The sequence below is a fragment of the Struthio camelus genome, chromosome 9 (genome assembly GCF_040807025.1).
Source record: "Struthio camelus isolate bStrCam1 chromosome 9, bStrCam1.hap1, whole genome shotgun sequence".
In the NCBI taxonomy this organism is placed as follows: domain Eukaryota; kingdom Metazoa; phylum Chordata; class Aves; order Struthioniformes; family Struthionidae; genus Struthio; species Struthio camelus.
The window spans coordinates 22,914,775-22,928,678 of NC_090950.1; the positions used below are offsets into that span (position 1 = coordinate 22,914,775).

The following is a 13,904-nucleotide window of genomic DNA, read 5'->3' on the forward strand; positions in this document are numbered from 1 at the left end:
TTTACTTAATTTATGACTAAATGCCCCCAGAAGAATTTAGCCCTTATTACCGAGATATAATGGTCTATTAAGGGAGCAACATTCCCTGGAAAGCAGCCCAGTGTCAGTGACTCCTTATGGAGATAAGAACTTAATAATCACACATGAAGCTATTCAGGGGTGAGGATCCAAGAAAACACGTAGCCTGCCTACACTTCCAGCTCGCTGGGACTCCTGCCCGCCAAGGAAACGGGAGCCCTGTTACTGCAGGCAGGGGAAGCAACATTTCTGGGTTCTGCTGATTGAAGAGGAAACCCCCACGCTTGTAGAGCTATATTTCCCAGCTAAACGCTTCATAACAACAACAAAAATAAAGTGATGTTAGAAAACGTTCATTTTCTTTTACAGTAAAGTCATGTCCCGAAGCCAAAGAGAGGAAGAAAAAAAATTGCTCGTTCACTGCTTACAGAGTTCCCGTCTCCAGTATCTTTGCAGGTTCTTCAACCTGTTTTCCACCCAGTCCTCCGGGTAGGGCAGAGAGCTTGAGCTGTGAGTGTCTCCTACCATTGCAATCAATTAATTTCCAATGGTGCTTTCAGAAAACAAGTCTCTTCCCACCCACCCCCATTTCTCAGCACATCATTCCTAAGTGTGATGGTCTTGTTTGCTTCTGAGTTTGTTACTGAACAGGGAACATTTTCTTAGCAAAATGTAAGGCTGAGCGATAAGGACTGAGCAGGAACTGATAGAGACTCTGCAGATCGAATATGATGTTGTTTATTTGACTATGATGTATATTTAAAGGTCTCAGTTACAATTGGCCCGGGGCAATCTCTAATGAGCTGCAGCTGCCTGGACTCTCATTAGCTTTAATGACATCTTCTCAGTACATTTTTCTTGGGGTAAGACCTTGTCCTTTCTATGGTTGTGCACACACTAAAACCAAGAGACATCTCACCCTAAAAGGGCAGCCAACTCAAAACAGTGGAGCAATGATAAATGATGCAAGTGCCCAGAAGAGACAAACCTTTCCTGGAAGAGTCATTGTTTATTTAAGGCAAACTAGATGTAATTTACTTTGGCACGCCTTAGAATTAGGCTGGGAGGTATTTGCATGGAAACTCAAAAAATAGGTAACAAAGTCGCTGTGTGTATTAGGAAAAGATCAATTTGCAATTTCCCTGATTTGTTGCCATTCGTTTCTCTCAAAGGACAATCATCGGTGTTTCAGTGCCTCGCTTTCTTCTGTGCGCAGAAAGAAAAGCTGTAAGAAAAAAGCTGGATTAGAAAAGAAGGTAAAAGGAAGAAATACAAGCAGCAGTGTTAGCCATCACCTCCTTGCTCCCATACCGAGATTACAGGCTGCCGGTAGTCCTTCAAGCTGGTGTCTCTTGATCATACCCTTCTGTGCGGAGCGCAGTCCTTTCTTGCCCCGTGTGTGTCTTCTGGAGCTCTGCCCCTACCGCGCGCAGAGACCCTATCTCCACTTCCATCTCTTCTTCGGAGAATTCAGGGAGCAGTCATTAATCATACGAGCTGTCCCCTCCATGGGAGCACAATGGCCTTCTTTATCCTCCACTTCAACAGCCCTGACATGTACAATAACAATCAGCCTTGACGTATCTGTATTGCACCAAAGAGACTTGCTCAAAAGGTTCCTTTGCAACATTTCGGGTCATAGTTAAAATATATTGGCTTATTGTAAGGCGAGTGGTACAGATCATATCGAAGGTGTATGCTGGTTTCTAGGTAGTGGCGCAGCATCTCAAAAGCATCTTTCTCGCTGCAGTCGTAGCCCAGCTCCTACAGGCAACTGAGGAATTGGGCTCCCACCATAGCTTGCTGTGGCACGGAGGGTGACATGTACTTTAATGGGGTGGTTTTAATGGGGTGGTCATGACCTTTTTCTCGGGGTATCTTTCTAATAAGGAAGTTTAGCTGCTTCTTATCGAGACATGCAGAGTTTAGGAAATTGCTGTCCCAAAATGAATGCTGCTCACAGCATGTAAGGGGCAGTACAATGCCATCCCGCTATACCAGTGGCCCTCACAAGAAATCAGACTAAACCTGTGTCTCCAAACTCACATGCACAAACTAGTCCTGCAGCTATAGCAGACCAAGAATGTATTCATCTACAGTGAAGGGTGATGGAAACTTCCCCACAAAACTCCAAGCAGGGAAACAGAAGTCTTCAGGAGCTGCTAAGAGAAGATGGCAGCACGAAGGACGGTTTGTTTGAGAGATCATTCGGGCCTCGCTGCTGCTGCCACAGATGTGCACCAAATGTGTCCAGCACCCCCCGGGAAAGGGCCGGGAGAGGAAAAGCCCCGTGCACCATCCCTTGGGGGTGGCGGAGGAAGAGGAAGGGTTTATAGGTCAGGAGAGGGGAAGGGATATACAAAGGAGAGCAGAAATACTAACTAAAAGGACACTGGGCTACTTTTGCCCACTTTTCCCAAGCTTAGGAACTGCGCCTGCGTTAGGAACTCCAGGCTCTCCTCAAACTCCTGGGCTCCAAAACGCCACTGAGCGAGCGAAGGTCCTGCCGGACAAGTTGCAGGAGCTACCAAATAACCAGGGAACACTAAGAAAATAAAGAAAGGTGGGGGTGGGGGGAAATAAAAACAGGAAACAGGTGGTTTTTACTTTTCCCTTTCCCCCCCACCCTCTCATTGCTGCAGCACTTTTTGCTGGGGAAAGTTGTATCTCCAAAGCTCAGATTAAATAGCTTGCTACAAAATAAAATGTAACCAAGTTAACAAGCTCTGAGATTTAGGGAGACACCACTCCGGGAGATACAGGAAAAGGTTACTGGGGCATTTCGTAGCTGTCTAGACCATGGGGCTAACTGCTTTGCCCCTTACGATGCCGACGAAACCTAAGCCCACAGTTTACTAACAGCCAGGCAAGCTGCTTTCACTCAGGAAATCACCGCGGCCGGGCGGAGGGGCCACGGCTCTACCACCAGGCGGGTTTAAAAGCGCAGCAGTAACAGAGCGAATATTGGGTGCATTTCAGGAAATCAACGACCTTTCTCGAGCCTAGTCCCAGGCGCCCGTCGGTCCCCGGTGCCGCTGGGCACCAAGCCGTGACGGGCACTGAGCTTGGTCTTCTTGGGCAGGGAACGAAACCGCTGTTGTTTTCAGTGGTGTGATTCACTAGACACTTTTCTACCCCTGTGCACGTTATTTGTACCGTATCACAGGCTGCATTTTCCCTGGCAATCGTCCTTTCTGTACAAATCACATTCCCCAAAATACATTAATTTGTGAGGCACCTCGGCGTATTTTACCCAGCAAGGGAGGCGACGGCGCGTTTCAAAAGGCTCTTCCAGGCTCTCGCGCTGCCGAGCCGTCCCTGGAGACCTGCCTGCTTTCCCGGGAGAGCGGACGATTCGCTCCTGTTGAGACCAGAGCAGCCAGACAAAAAGTCCTCAGCAAGGAGCGCAGAGCTGCAACGAGGAGAGAGTTTGCATGTTGCCCTTTTGCTCTCTTCCAGGGTTCTGTGTTTTTTGAACACATCCTTTCTGCTGGCTGCCTGCCACAGATTTTTTTATATATATATTTTTCTCTCTCTCTCTCTTTTTTTTTTTTTAATTTTCTGACATTTCTAAGAAGAAATGCAGGAAGAAAAAAAAACACACACACAATTTCACTTCTCACAGCACACAATGAACTGGAGAGCATGTCGGGTCCCAGCTCCAGCAGCTCGTTTTGGAACCACTACAAAAAGAACCACTTAAATGGCAACAGTTCAGGAGAAACGCTTGGTGTTGTAAGATGTGTTCTGGGTGGTATCAACCCCTTGGCAGCTCCGGCAGGAAAAGCAGCTATTCCCCGTGACATAAACTGCGATCAAATCCAAAGTCTTATTATCTCTTCTTGTTCCTCCCTCTGACCCCTTCCAAAGAAAAGTTACGGACACCCCCGGGCCCGGAGCCGGAGCCCCGGCGAGCGGCTCGGCCGCGGGCGGACCCTCCGTAGCAGCGTCCCGGGCTGGGGAGATGCTGCTCGTTACGGCTCAGAGGCGCGCGGCGCTCTGCCGCCTCAGCCGGGGGGCCCAACACATGCTTTCTATTTGGCCATTTTTTGGTGCAGTGGTTTGACGTGTAATTAGGAGGGGGTGAATTATTAGTTATAAATTTAGCCCGGTCTCCCTCCCCCAGTCGCGAATTAGTCCTGATTTCCTCTACGTGATTTCATCGTTTGCAAATGTTCGCCGGGATGCATAAATTTGGGGCTACGAGGCGCGGGCGGGCTGCTTTCCCAGAGCCACGTGGCATCACCTCATCGTGCTGACTGGGGAGAGGCATTTTAAAACAGGGGACGGTGCACGCTAAACAGCTGGTGGAGGGGAGGAAGACGGCTTGGGCAAAGAGCCCCATGAACAACAGGCTGGGGGGGGGGGCGGGTTGGAAGGGCTAATTAGCTCCTTCCCCCTTCTGCTGCTGGCTGGGGACGTAACTGGAGATGTTTTAGTTGGTAGAGACTCGCACATCAAAATATCCATTTCTCCAGGTTTTATTTTCTAGTCCTTCCACAAAGAAAGGGTTGTGCCGTTATGGAATGCGTCTGCCTGGGCTCAGGCCCCGGGTCTTTTGTTATTTCCAAGGTCATTTGCTCTGTAACAAGGCTGAAAAGCCGAATTGCCTCTCTTTCGCTGTTTATGTCTACCAGATACGCACTGCTTGCTTTTTCATTTGGATTCATTTTCCATGCTGTCCTGAGAGAAAGGAGCAAAGCAATTTTCTATTTACTGCAAAATTCCAAGTGAGCAATTTTGTGGATCTGGAGATTGTCAGGAAGAGGTTACTGGACTATGTACACGGAGGAGGAGGAGAGCAAAGTGATAGGAGAAGAGCACGGTGGAGGAGAGGTTACGGTCAAACCTTTTGCAGTTGTATTCCGTCTCATGAAACCTTTGACTAAACACCCAAGACTGGTAACTATTACTAGATGTGTGAGTAATTCCTAGATAATTTTTTAAGTATTTGGAAAAAAACAATGCATAATGGAAACATTACGCTATTGTCGTGATCCTCACACTGTTGGCCAGATCCTCAGCTGCTGTGAATCATAGTCTCTCCTTTGACTTTAGCAGAATTATGCCTTATTTATCCCAGCTGAGGATCAGATACACCGGCCAGCACTTGTGCAGTCTCTGCCTCGCCGGTCAGGGCACAGTGCTTCCTAAAACACTGGTTGGCGTGAGGATGCCTGTCCGCGGCCGTGCCCCGAAATGCAGCTGACGCAGCCAAGCCGGGGGGGGCGAGCTCTCGCCAAAGCCGTTTGCCAGTTACTGCTGGTCTAGGCCCACTCTGAAGAGCTTTGGATGCATCGCCTGGAGACGGGCAGCGCGTTGGGACCATTTGTACAGCTGTATCTGGAGGGCACAAGGAAAATCAGGGCAGCATCACAGTAAGCATTCAACACACGTTTCGCAGGAGAGCGTTTCTGCCCCAAGGAGCTTGCAGTCTGGAGAAACACGGCGGCAGCCCGGCTAACCCCAGCAGGAGGAAGACAGGCAGGCGAGGGCAGCGCGGCCAGCGCTCACGGGTCCAGCGCTGCTCTGGTGGCATCTTCCACTCAATATTTCGAACGGCCTGACTAGGCGACTTGCCTGAGGCTGTGGGACGTTGTGGCAGAGCCTGCAACCTCTCACTTGACCGCAAGGGCAGCTTTCGTCGTGGCCCTCTGCTTCCTCCGTTCCTGGGGGCCACTTCCTCCTCCTCCTCTTCCTCAAGGCTCTCAGCACTGTGCAGGAGCCAGAAACATCCCCGTCCCCCGTGGGTGACAGGGCGGCTGAGCTGGGCTCACATCGCTGCTCCGTAAACATCCACCCCGAGCCAGATGCTAATGACAGACTTCATCCTGGCTCCTGTTACCTGGAAAACGAAGCCAAATGTATTTCTCATCAAGAAACACCGCTGGTTTTGGTACGTGTGCGGATAACGTCGTGTGCTAACAAGCCCTGCTTTCTGCACGGCCCGGAGGGGCCAGGAGGTCTCCTTGCCCGGTGCCGGCAGACGTGGTCCACGGCTCCCTCCCCTGCCCGGCCCGGCTGCAGCTTTCCTTGTCCTCTTGCCCTGCCCTGGAGCCTTCCTCACCCGGGGCTTGAGGAGAGAAAAGCAGAGCCGTAAGGGAGGCAGCAGCTTTGCCAGGTCCGAGGACCGGAGACCTCGGCCAGCAGCGCTCGTGAGAAAGCGGCAGGGCTGCGGCGAGGGAGCAGGGAAGCACTGGGCTGGCAGGAGGGAAGGATAAACAGTAAACGGTTAGCAGTTTGCGCACATAGATTAATACATATATATATTTTTTTTCAGAACTTGGAATAATTTATTGTAATTACTGTTGGCTGAGTTGTGTTTGAAGAAGGCAGCACAGTTTAAAAGGATTTTTGAAAGGCATTGAATGGGGAGGCAATTATTTTTTTAAAAATATGTTTAAGGATTATAAAAGTAATTACTGCCCTCGAGCCAGGATGTCTAATTATGTTAAACTGCAGCTTAAGACAGCACAACTTTGGTCTCTTCCTTGCGTGGCTCACGCTGGAGCTGGGTGCACGTGGCCTGGCCGAGGCAGGGCCGTGCCGCGGCTCGGCTGCAGCGTGAGCGAGGACGGCTCCGAGGCCCCCCGCGCTAAACCAGCCTGAGCGCGGGCGCGGGGCTGGCGTGGGGGGACGAGTGTGGGGCCCCAGGGAAGCAGAGGAAAAGGGTGAGAAAAGGGGGAAAGGGAAAAAACTGGGAGAGCAATGGAGCCAAAGGACAGCTACCCGCTTGGTAGCCCTCCGTCGCCGCAGATGTGCAAACGAGTTGGCCTAACATCTGCAGGGAATAGCTCAGGCCTACTCGATCCAGCCTTGTGCCAGGGAACGGACCCGATGACCCCCGCCGGGGCCTCTTCCTGCCCTGTTTTGCTCTGTTTTCCTATGGGAGCCCTTCACGAGCAGCAAGAGAGAAGTATGCGTTTATTTTTCAAGCTTGCCTTTTGACTCTAGCTCCCCTCTGTTCTTCTGCCAGCGTGTGAGAAATAAGTTCAGGTTTAAAAGGCAACCTGAAATGTGCATACACACACAAAACTTTTTTTTTTTTTATTTTTATGATCTCATGATTTATGGGCCAGCTTAGGGCAGAGGGGATTTCACTTGTGATTTTTTTTGATCTTTTGAAGGTTGCCCATACTGAGACGTGCAGCCAACGTCTTATGTGCTGGAGAAGCAGCAGCCGGGGGGGCTGGGAGGGAGAAGGGCAGCACAGACAGCGCCGGGAGCTGCCGCAACGGTCTTTACAACCGCGTTACGGACGCACACGAGTTGAGCAAGACTGAATATGTCAAGGCAGGAGCGGGGAGGAGGGAGGGAGGAGGATATCTCAGTAATTGTGATGGGAGTTGGAGCTGTGGGAATGATAGGAGAAGCCGCATCTCGGAGATGTCTAGAGAGCTGCTGAGATTTAAACAGAGCTTGGATGTGGGGGATCTAGGAGGAGATAATTTCTCTCATAGGTTGTGATGGATGGAGACTAGATATCTGTGCCTTATTCTTACAGACCCCTGGTACCATCCCTAGCCGTCCCTATCAGCACCCAGAACCATCCCAGGGCTCAGCAGAGCCCCTTTGGAGAATGAAGCACGGACGTAGGAGCCGCATCACACATATCAATTACATATATCAATTTGGAGCACGTATTATGGTGCTGATCGCTCTCGCCCCACTTCCCCGTTCTCCTCTGGCTGGGCGTGCAATAGCAGGCCAGGTGGGAACATGCTGGGGGGGGAAGTGCAGCACATCCAGTAACAAAGTCACCCCATTTAACCCAAACAATCACATGGCCTCGACCCATAAAAGGATGAGCCCTGGAGAGAGAGCAACAAGCAGGCCAGCTGGTGGCGTGTGGCAGGGCTGTGCCCCAGCCGTGGCTGCAGAAGGCTTCTCCCAGGGGATGTGGTGGAAGGCGATGCTCCTTCCGCTCCTCGCCAGCCAGCGGGCTCTGCGCTTCCCTGCCGGGAGGGCTGCACTAATTGGGACCATTTAGGTGCTGGCGTACAGCAGAGGTCGCAGCTTCGGGGCCGCAGAGCAGCCTCAGGCACTGGCAGTGCAGAGCCGCTGGCTTGTGAGAACCGGGGAGCCGGGAGGTACGGAGATGCTGCAAGGACGAGGAATGAGAGAGCCTACAGAAAACAGCCGTTTTCTGGGATGGGAAACCGCTGCGCTGCAAACCTGAGAGCAGCAGCACTAACTATAAAGCAAACCAGGAGCTGCCAAAGCAGGGAGAGGAACAGCAGAGCAGTTTCCAGAGTCCCAGGCAGATCTGGAGGTCTGTCAAGTGTTAGGGCTAAATTTATCTCTGGCACAACAGCACTAGATAGGCCAGTGGCAAATGCAGTTTTTTGTTTTGTTTTGTTTTTTCAAGCATGCAAAATTGTTTACCATTATTACCACCACGATCCCTATTATTTTTAAGTCTGGCTCCCTGATCTCTTTGGGTGATTTCACCCTTGGAGTCTGTCAGCAGAAAGAAACGCAAAGGCTTTTTTTCCAAGCCACACATGGAAACAGTTCTTGGCGGTTTGGGTCCTTTGTATTCTGTGGATTATAAAAGGTCTCTCCTGTAAGGAGTCTGGAAGAGGAAGAGCGCTAATTATTATTAACTCTGCCAAAGCCAATAATATCCTTGGGTAATTATCGGTTTACCCAATTTTCCTGTGAGCCTACTGTATAAATACACCATTGTGAAGAGGCTATTATTTCCTCCATGCTCCACCAAGCCATAGTACTGATGATAGTTTCGGGCTACTCGCATACCCATTGTGATCAGGATTGTTAATTTTGGCAGTCAGTCACAACCAATAATCAAATATTAAAATGTGAAATAGCAATTAGTTGATTAAATCCCTCTACCCTCCCAGCATATAAAATCTCGCGGCCCCCTCTCTCCCGTCTAGCTCCAGCTCCAGACTTGCCAAACGCCTCTGAACCCTCTTCCCAGTCCATCTGGCCCTGGCTGTGCCCGGACCCCCGTGCACCAGTTCAGTCCACTTGCTGAACTGAACTCTTTGGCTCCACACCACCCCAGGACTTTCCACAGACATGAAAGTACCTGGGGAGAATGAAAGAAAGCCTCCTGGCACTGGAGAGCGTGTCGCAGATCGGGTAGTGCTCCTGGAGGCAGCACAGGATGCTCTGCGCCGTTCCCAGTTGGAAGAGAAAAAGGATAAAGGAGCTTAGCTCATTTTAAACTGGCTTTTCTAATAAAACTGACTTTTGGAAAAGATGGTTGTTAGGGGCAGTTAGCAATCCCTGCTGCTTTTACAGTTTTTCCACCTGCTGAGTGTGTTCACTTTGTAGATCCTGCTTTCATGGCTGGGCGATACCTGCAGCGCCGGGGGCTGCGGTGATGCTGGTCTCTTCCCGCAGAAAGATGCCGCTAGGAAGAGCGGGGCTGCCGGAAGCCCATCTGGAAAAGGAAGAAGGGCACATTTCTCTGCCACATGAGCTCTGTCAGGTTAGCATCCCGCAGCTGAAAAAGCTCTCCAGGCTCACACGTGTGGCCAGGAGGCCCTGGCTCAGAGTGCTCCCGGCTTGCTCCAGGGGCTCTCTTGCAGCCGGCGCCTCTAGCATGTGCATTCGCGCTGTGGCTCCAGCTGGGAAAGCCAGCAGAAAGCGCCACTGGACTTGCTATTCAGCCGGCCGCAGACACCTCCTGCCTCGTACCGCGCAGGCTTGCGGGGCTGTGAAACAGCCCGGCCAGCAGCGGGCTGCCCCGATCGGCAGGGCAGCCTGCAGCCCAAAATCCCCGCGGGGACCGTCCCATTGACTCCTCTGCCTCTGTGATTGAATCCAAGTGTTACTTTCCCTGCTGCGATTAGGTGAAATACTGGTAGAGAGAAGGCAGTAAGGAAGCGTGTCTCACTGTAGGAGACCAGAGCTGTTTTCCCTTTCATCACTGCTCATTTATTTGGATTAGAGTCAGCTCTCTCCCGAATCCTTTGTTCACTGTTTGTTATTCCACATGCACCAAGCACTGTGCGTTCATCTTTATTAGCTCTAATTGCTTCCCCGTTCTAATGGGAACTTGCCATTCGCATACAATTGAAAGGAAATGTATTCATTAAAATAACTCTCTTCCTAACCGTAGTTTAGGACCGATGCTGTCAGTGTTGCTTTCAGTGATTTTGTCTCTTCCCGCTGTCGACTGGAGTGCTGGACAAAACCAGAGCACAGGCAATCTTCATTAAAGATTTCTTGTTAGGATGAAACTTAGACTTCAGTCTAAGGTCAGTTTGGGCAGTGTTTATTAATACAGGAAGGATCACAAAACAACTGTCCTATCCTTTTTGTAAAGCTTAAAAGATCACGCGAACGTGGGACACGTGGTCTCCAGCATGCGGGCAATTAGCACTTCCCCGGCAGCTCAGCAGTGCCTTCGGCCCCGTTTGTAGCCTGGTTTTGGAAGTCCTACACAAGAGTTTCCCAGCCTTTTCCTTGAAGGAGCAAATTAAATGAGCAAGTGGCAGAAAGAGGATAAAAACATAGATGCTTGAGAGCTATGCGAGGAAAAAAGTCTCCAATTGAAATTAGTAACAAGAGCAAGCTTCAAGCAGAAAATAAGCCATCTTTCTAACTGGCTTGCTTCCTCCCTGACACTCAGACCAACTTTTCCTCCTTATTTATTTCCTCCCACCATTGCTAGTTAAACATCTGTAGGGAACACTTTAATGACCCTTCTTCCTCCTTGCTGTTTACGCTCCGCTTTATCCATCGTACCTCGGGTGCTCCTGAGGTACCCATTGCTATGGTATCTAAGCAACCTCCCCATTAGCACACTTGTAGCTCAGACCAAGGCATCTCCTCACCAGCTTTATACAATTAGTCCTTCTTTTTTTTTTTTCCCCCCTATGGCACCCCTCTCATCCCCTTCAGATGGCTCCAAAAGGCCTGTTTCTGCAGTGCTGTCCACTAAAATGAATAGATCTCAATTTCTATTAAAAAAAACATTCCCTGCAACCTCTGCTTTATCACATTTTCAATTCTCTCTGACTGCTGCTTTCCCTCTCCTGGTATATTTTATGCCATAACTTGTTAAGGCCATCATTTAGTCCAGGGATGGAAAACTGGCAGTTTTGGGCTTGCAGAACAGTTTGATGTGCAGATGGGGCATATGGGCCCGTAGTCTCCCTGTAAGTGCTGTGAAAGTAGAGAAGTTGTTTGTGCAGGCTGGGCCAGGGCTCTGCCACACCACGGGTCACATTCGAATCACGGCATCGCGGGCCGGGCTGGGAGAAGCCCCAGCAGAGACGAGTCCTGCCAGCGCAGAGTATCTGCGCTCTTGCTGCCGTCCCGATTCACTTTCCTGAGCTTGCGACTGGTATGAAAGCCAGGCTCACACTACGTGCGTTTTTACTAGCAGAGTATTCCTGGACCCCCAAAGCTCCCCTTGTATAGACATGGCCTTGCAGAGTTCCTGGATCTGATCCTGGACCAGAGCAGATCTGGGAGCTTCGTTTAAAATGCAAATGACTCGACGTTGCCTAACAGCAATGGCACTAATGTGATGCGAGTTTGTGCCCGCTAATAGCATCCTGCAGTACTTCTAAAGTAAGTGTCTGCTTCGTCTCTGCGTTTGTCTGTCACAGACGAACGTTAGCCAGGCACAGGCTCCCATTCTATTAATATATTTGCTTAATTACGCTGTACAGAGCTAGTGCCAGGCTGGCAGACAGACTGCAGAAGCACCGAGTCGCTGTGCTATCTATGGAAGTGCTCTGCTGAAGACGATGGCAGTGACATCACGCACGGATGACATCAACTCCATGACAAGCTCCCACTCTCCCATCCGGCTCTGGAAATCCTCTGCATCTCCCTTCTGACCTTTCTCTGCTAACCTCGGGCATGCAAGAAGCAGCCGGTGGCTACCGCATTGCACCCCACTTAGCGAAGCCTTGTGAGAAGAGGCATTCGCTGGCTCTCGCTCACTAACAACACGTCTTGCAAATCCCTCCTTACAGGCATTATTCCAAAGCTGGGCTGCCAGCTACTCCCTCCCTTCTCCAGCAAGGGCTCTCTGTCTATCTGTATTTTAAAAGTGCCTATCAAACCCAAAAGACAGAGTGTTAGAGAGCGGTAACCACCCGCCTCCAGGCCAACTGGCAGTGACAGGCATCCTCTGACCACTGAGACACACAGACGGTTTTGGGACCATCTTCACAGAAGCTCCATCTGACTGCAGAAATCGCTACCTGCTCTGTCACTTTCTATTCATCCTTGGGGATGTACTTGAAAACTGTCAGCTCCCTGAGTCACGAGGGAGCCAAACTTGCTGGCGAAATGTGTGCTCAAGTAGCAAGAGAGCGATTAACGCTTTCTGCGACGGAGGGGAGCCTGGCAGAGCCCCGTCCTCTGCATCGTGGCGGGAGCGTTTCTCCGGGCCACGGCTCTCGTGGCTGCCAGGAAGGCGCTCGGGCACACGGGAAACAGGGACCCCTCCTTCACGGCCAGAAACACCCAGGCGGCAGCGCCGTGGAGCCAACCCCTTGGATTGGGTCTGATGAGGTCACGGGGGTGATAGGTTTTTTTTAATGAATTCTAAGCAGCAGCACCGATCCACAGGCAACGGATTTAATTCCAATTATAAACTCTTTACCTGAGCTTGTTCAGAGGCAGGCACCGCACTGATGCTTCATTTGGGTATGCAGAAGGGCTGGGCAGCAGGACAGACAGAGGGAAACAGCACGGCTCCCAGCTCCTCCGGGGAACGCGGGGTACTTGTCATTAAACGCTCCTCCACAAAGTGACCGTAAGCTGAATAAGATTGCTCTTGAAGCCCTGAGACATAAACAGGGAGGTTTAATGCTCTCGGCCGCCTGCTCTCAGAGCGGGCTGCCCTCCAAGGAGCCCAGGCACCCACGCTCCCCCAGATCTGCCTATAGCTTAAAGAGCAGTTTCGAAACATTGCTGCTTATGTGGCCAAGCAGAGGGATGGCCCACATTCAGTCTGAGATCTTTCATCTTTAAAAGCCCTGCTGACGTGCCACTGAAGGCGCATGGTTGCTATTTCTTCTCCTTTCCCTCCTTTCCTCCCCGCTAACACCTTTTCCCTACCCCTCCTTCACCTTGATGCTTCACTTCACCACCACTCCCTCCTCCACCTCCATCCCTTCTTCCTCTCCCAAAACAAAAAACACTAACAGTCTTTACACAGGGTGCTGGTGGGTTGAAGCAGGACACCCTGATGCTTCAGTGGGAACTAGTAACAAGTCAAAAATAAAAGACCACCACCCCAAGCCTCTCGCAAGGGGACTGTGATGGTGTTGAAGGCAGCAGAAGGCACGATGGACCTCCTGGCCATTTGCAGCTCGAGTCCGTAACTGAGCAGCGTGGGCTGAGTGTGCTGTGCCCTTGCAACCACAGGCTCTGGACCTCTCAGTACTCAGCACTTCAGCTTGTAGAAACCTGATAAAATCACCCTGAAATTATCATGAGACCTCAGAAGCCATCCAAATGGCACCACGGCCAAAGTGGCTGTGGTTCAGTTATCAAGGGAGGAGATCTGCTGAGGAGTCCGTAAATACAAATAAATTATATAGAGAAGCCAAGCTTGGGGCCATGGTTAGCTACGGAGATTTGTAACATTGACCTCCAGACTCCAGCACAAAGGCCAGGTACCGACTGCTGCCCTGCAACGGGGATGCATTGCTCCCAGCTAAAATATTTAGTTAAGGTGATGGTGTGTTTTGTAACCTTTGCTCTGACCCTGTGAATACAAGCCAGCATGCTAGCCCTGATTTCCAGAATACGGAAAGCCTCATTTCTTGCTGGATTGCTGGCAGTTACAGAGGTAGCACGAGCCAGGGACGGGTCCCAAGATACGGATGCTCCTGCAGGTGACATGGGAGCATACATCAGATTTGGAGGGAGACAGAAAGACCGGA

The 13,904-nt window shown here is 50.8% G+C and overlaps 1 long non-coding RNA gene across 1 annotated transcript in view; it reads right to left on the reverse strand.

Annotated features, from left to right (window-relative positions):
- Window positions 1-799: 799 nt before the first annotated feature.
- LOC138068125 (uncharacterized) overlaps window positions 800-13,904 on the reverse strand; it is a 29,746-nt gene continuing 16,641 nt past the window's right edge. Inside the window, exons 5-6 of the long non-coding RNA XR_011142768.1 lie at window positions 1,330-12,798; window positions 800-1,243 (exon numbers count right to left, since the gene is read on the reverse strand). This is a non-coding gene — a long non-coding RNA (uncharacterized lncRNA). The remainder of the gene's footprint in view (window positions 1,244-1,329; window positions 12,799-13,904) is intronic.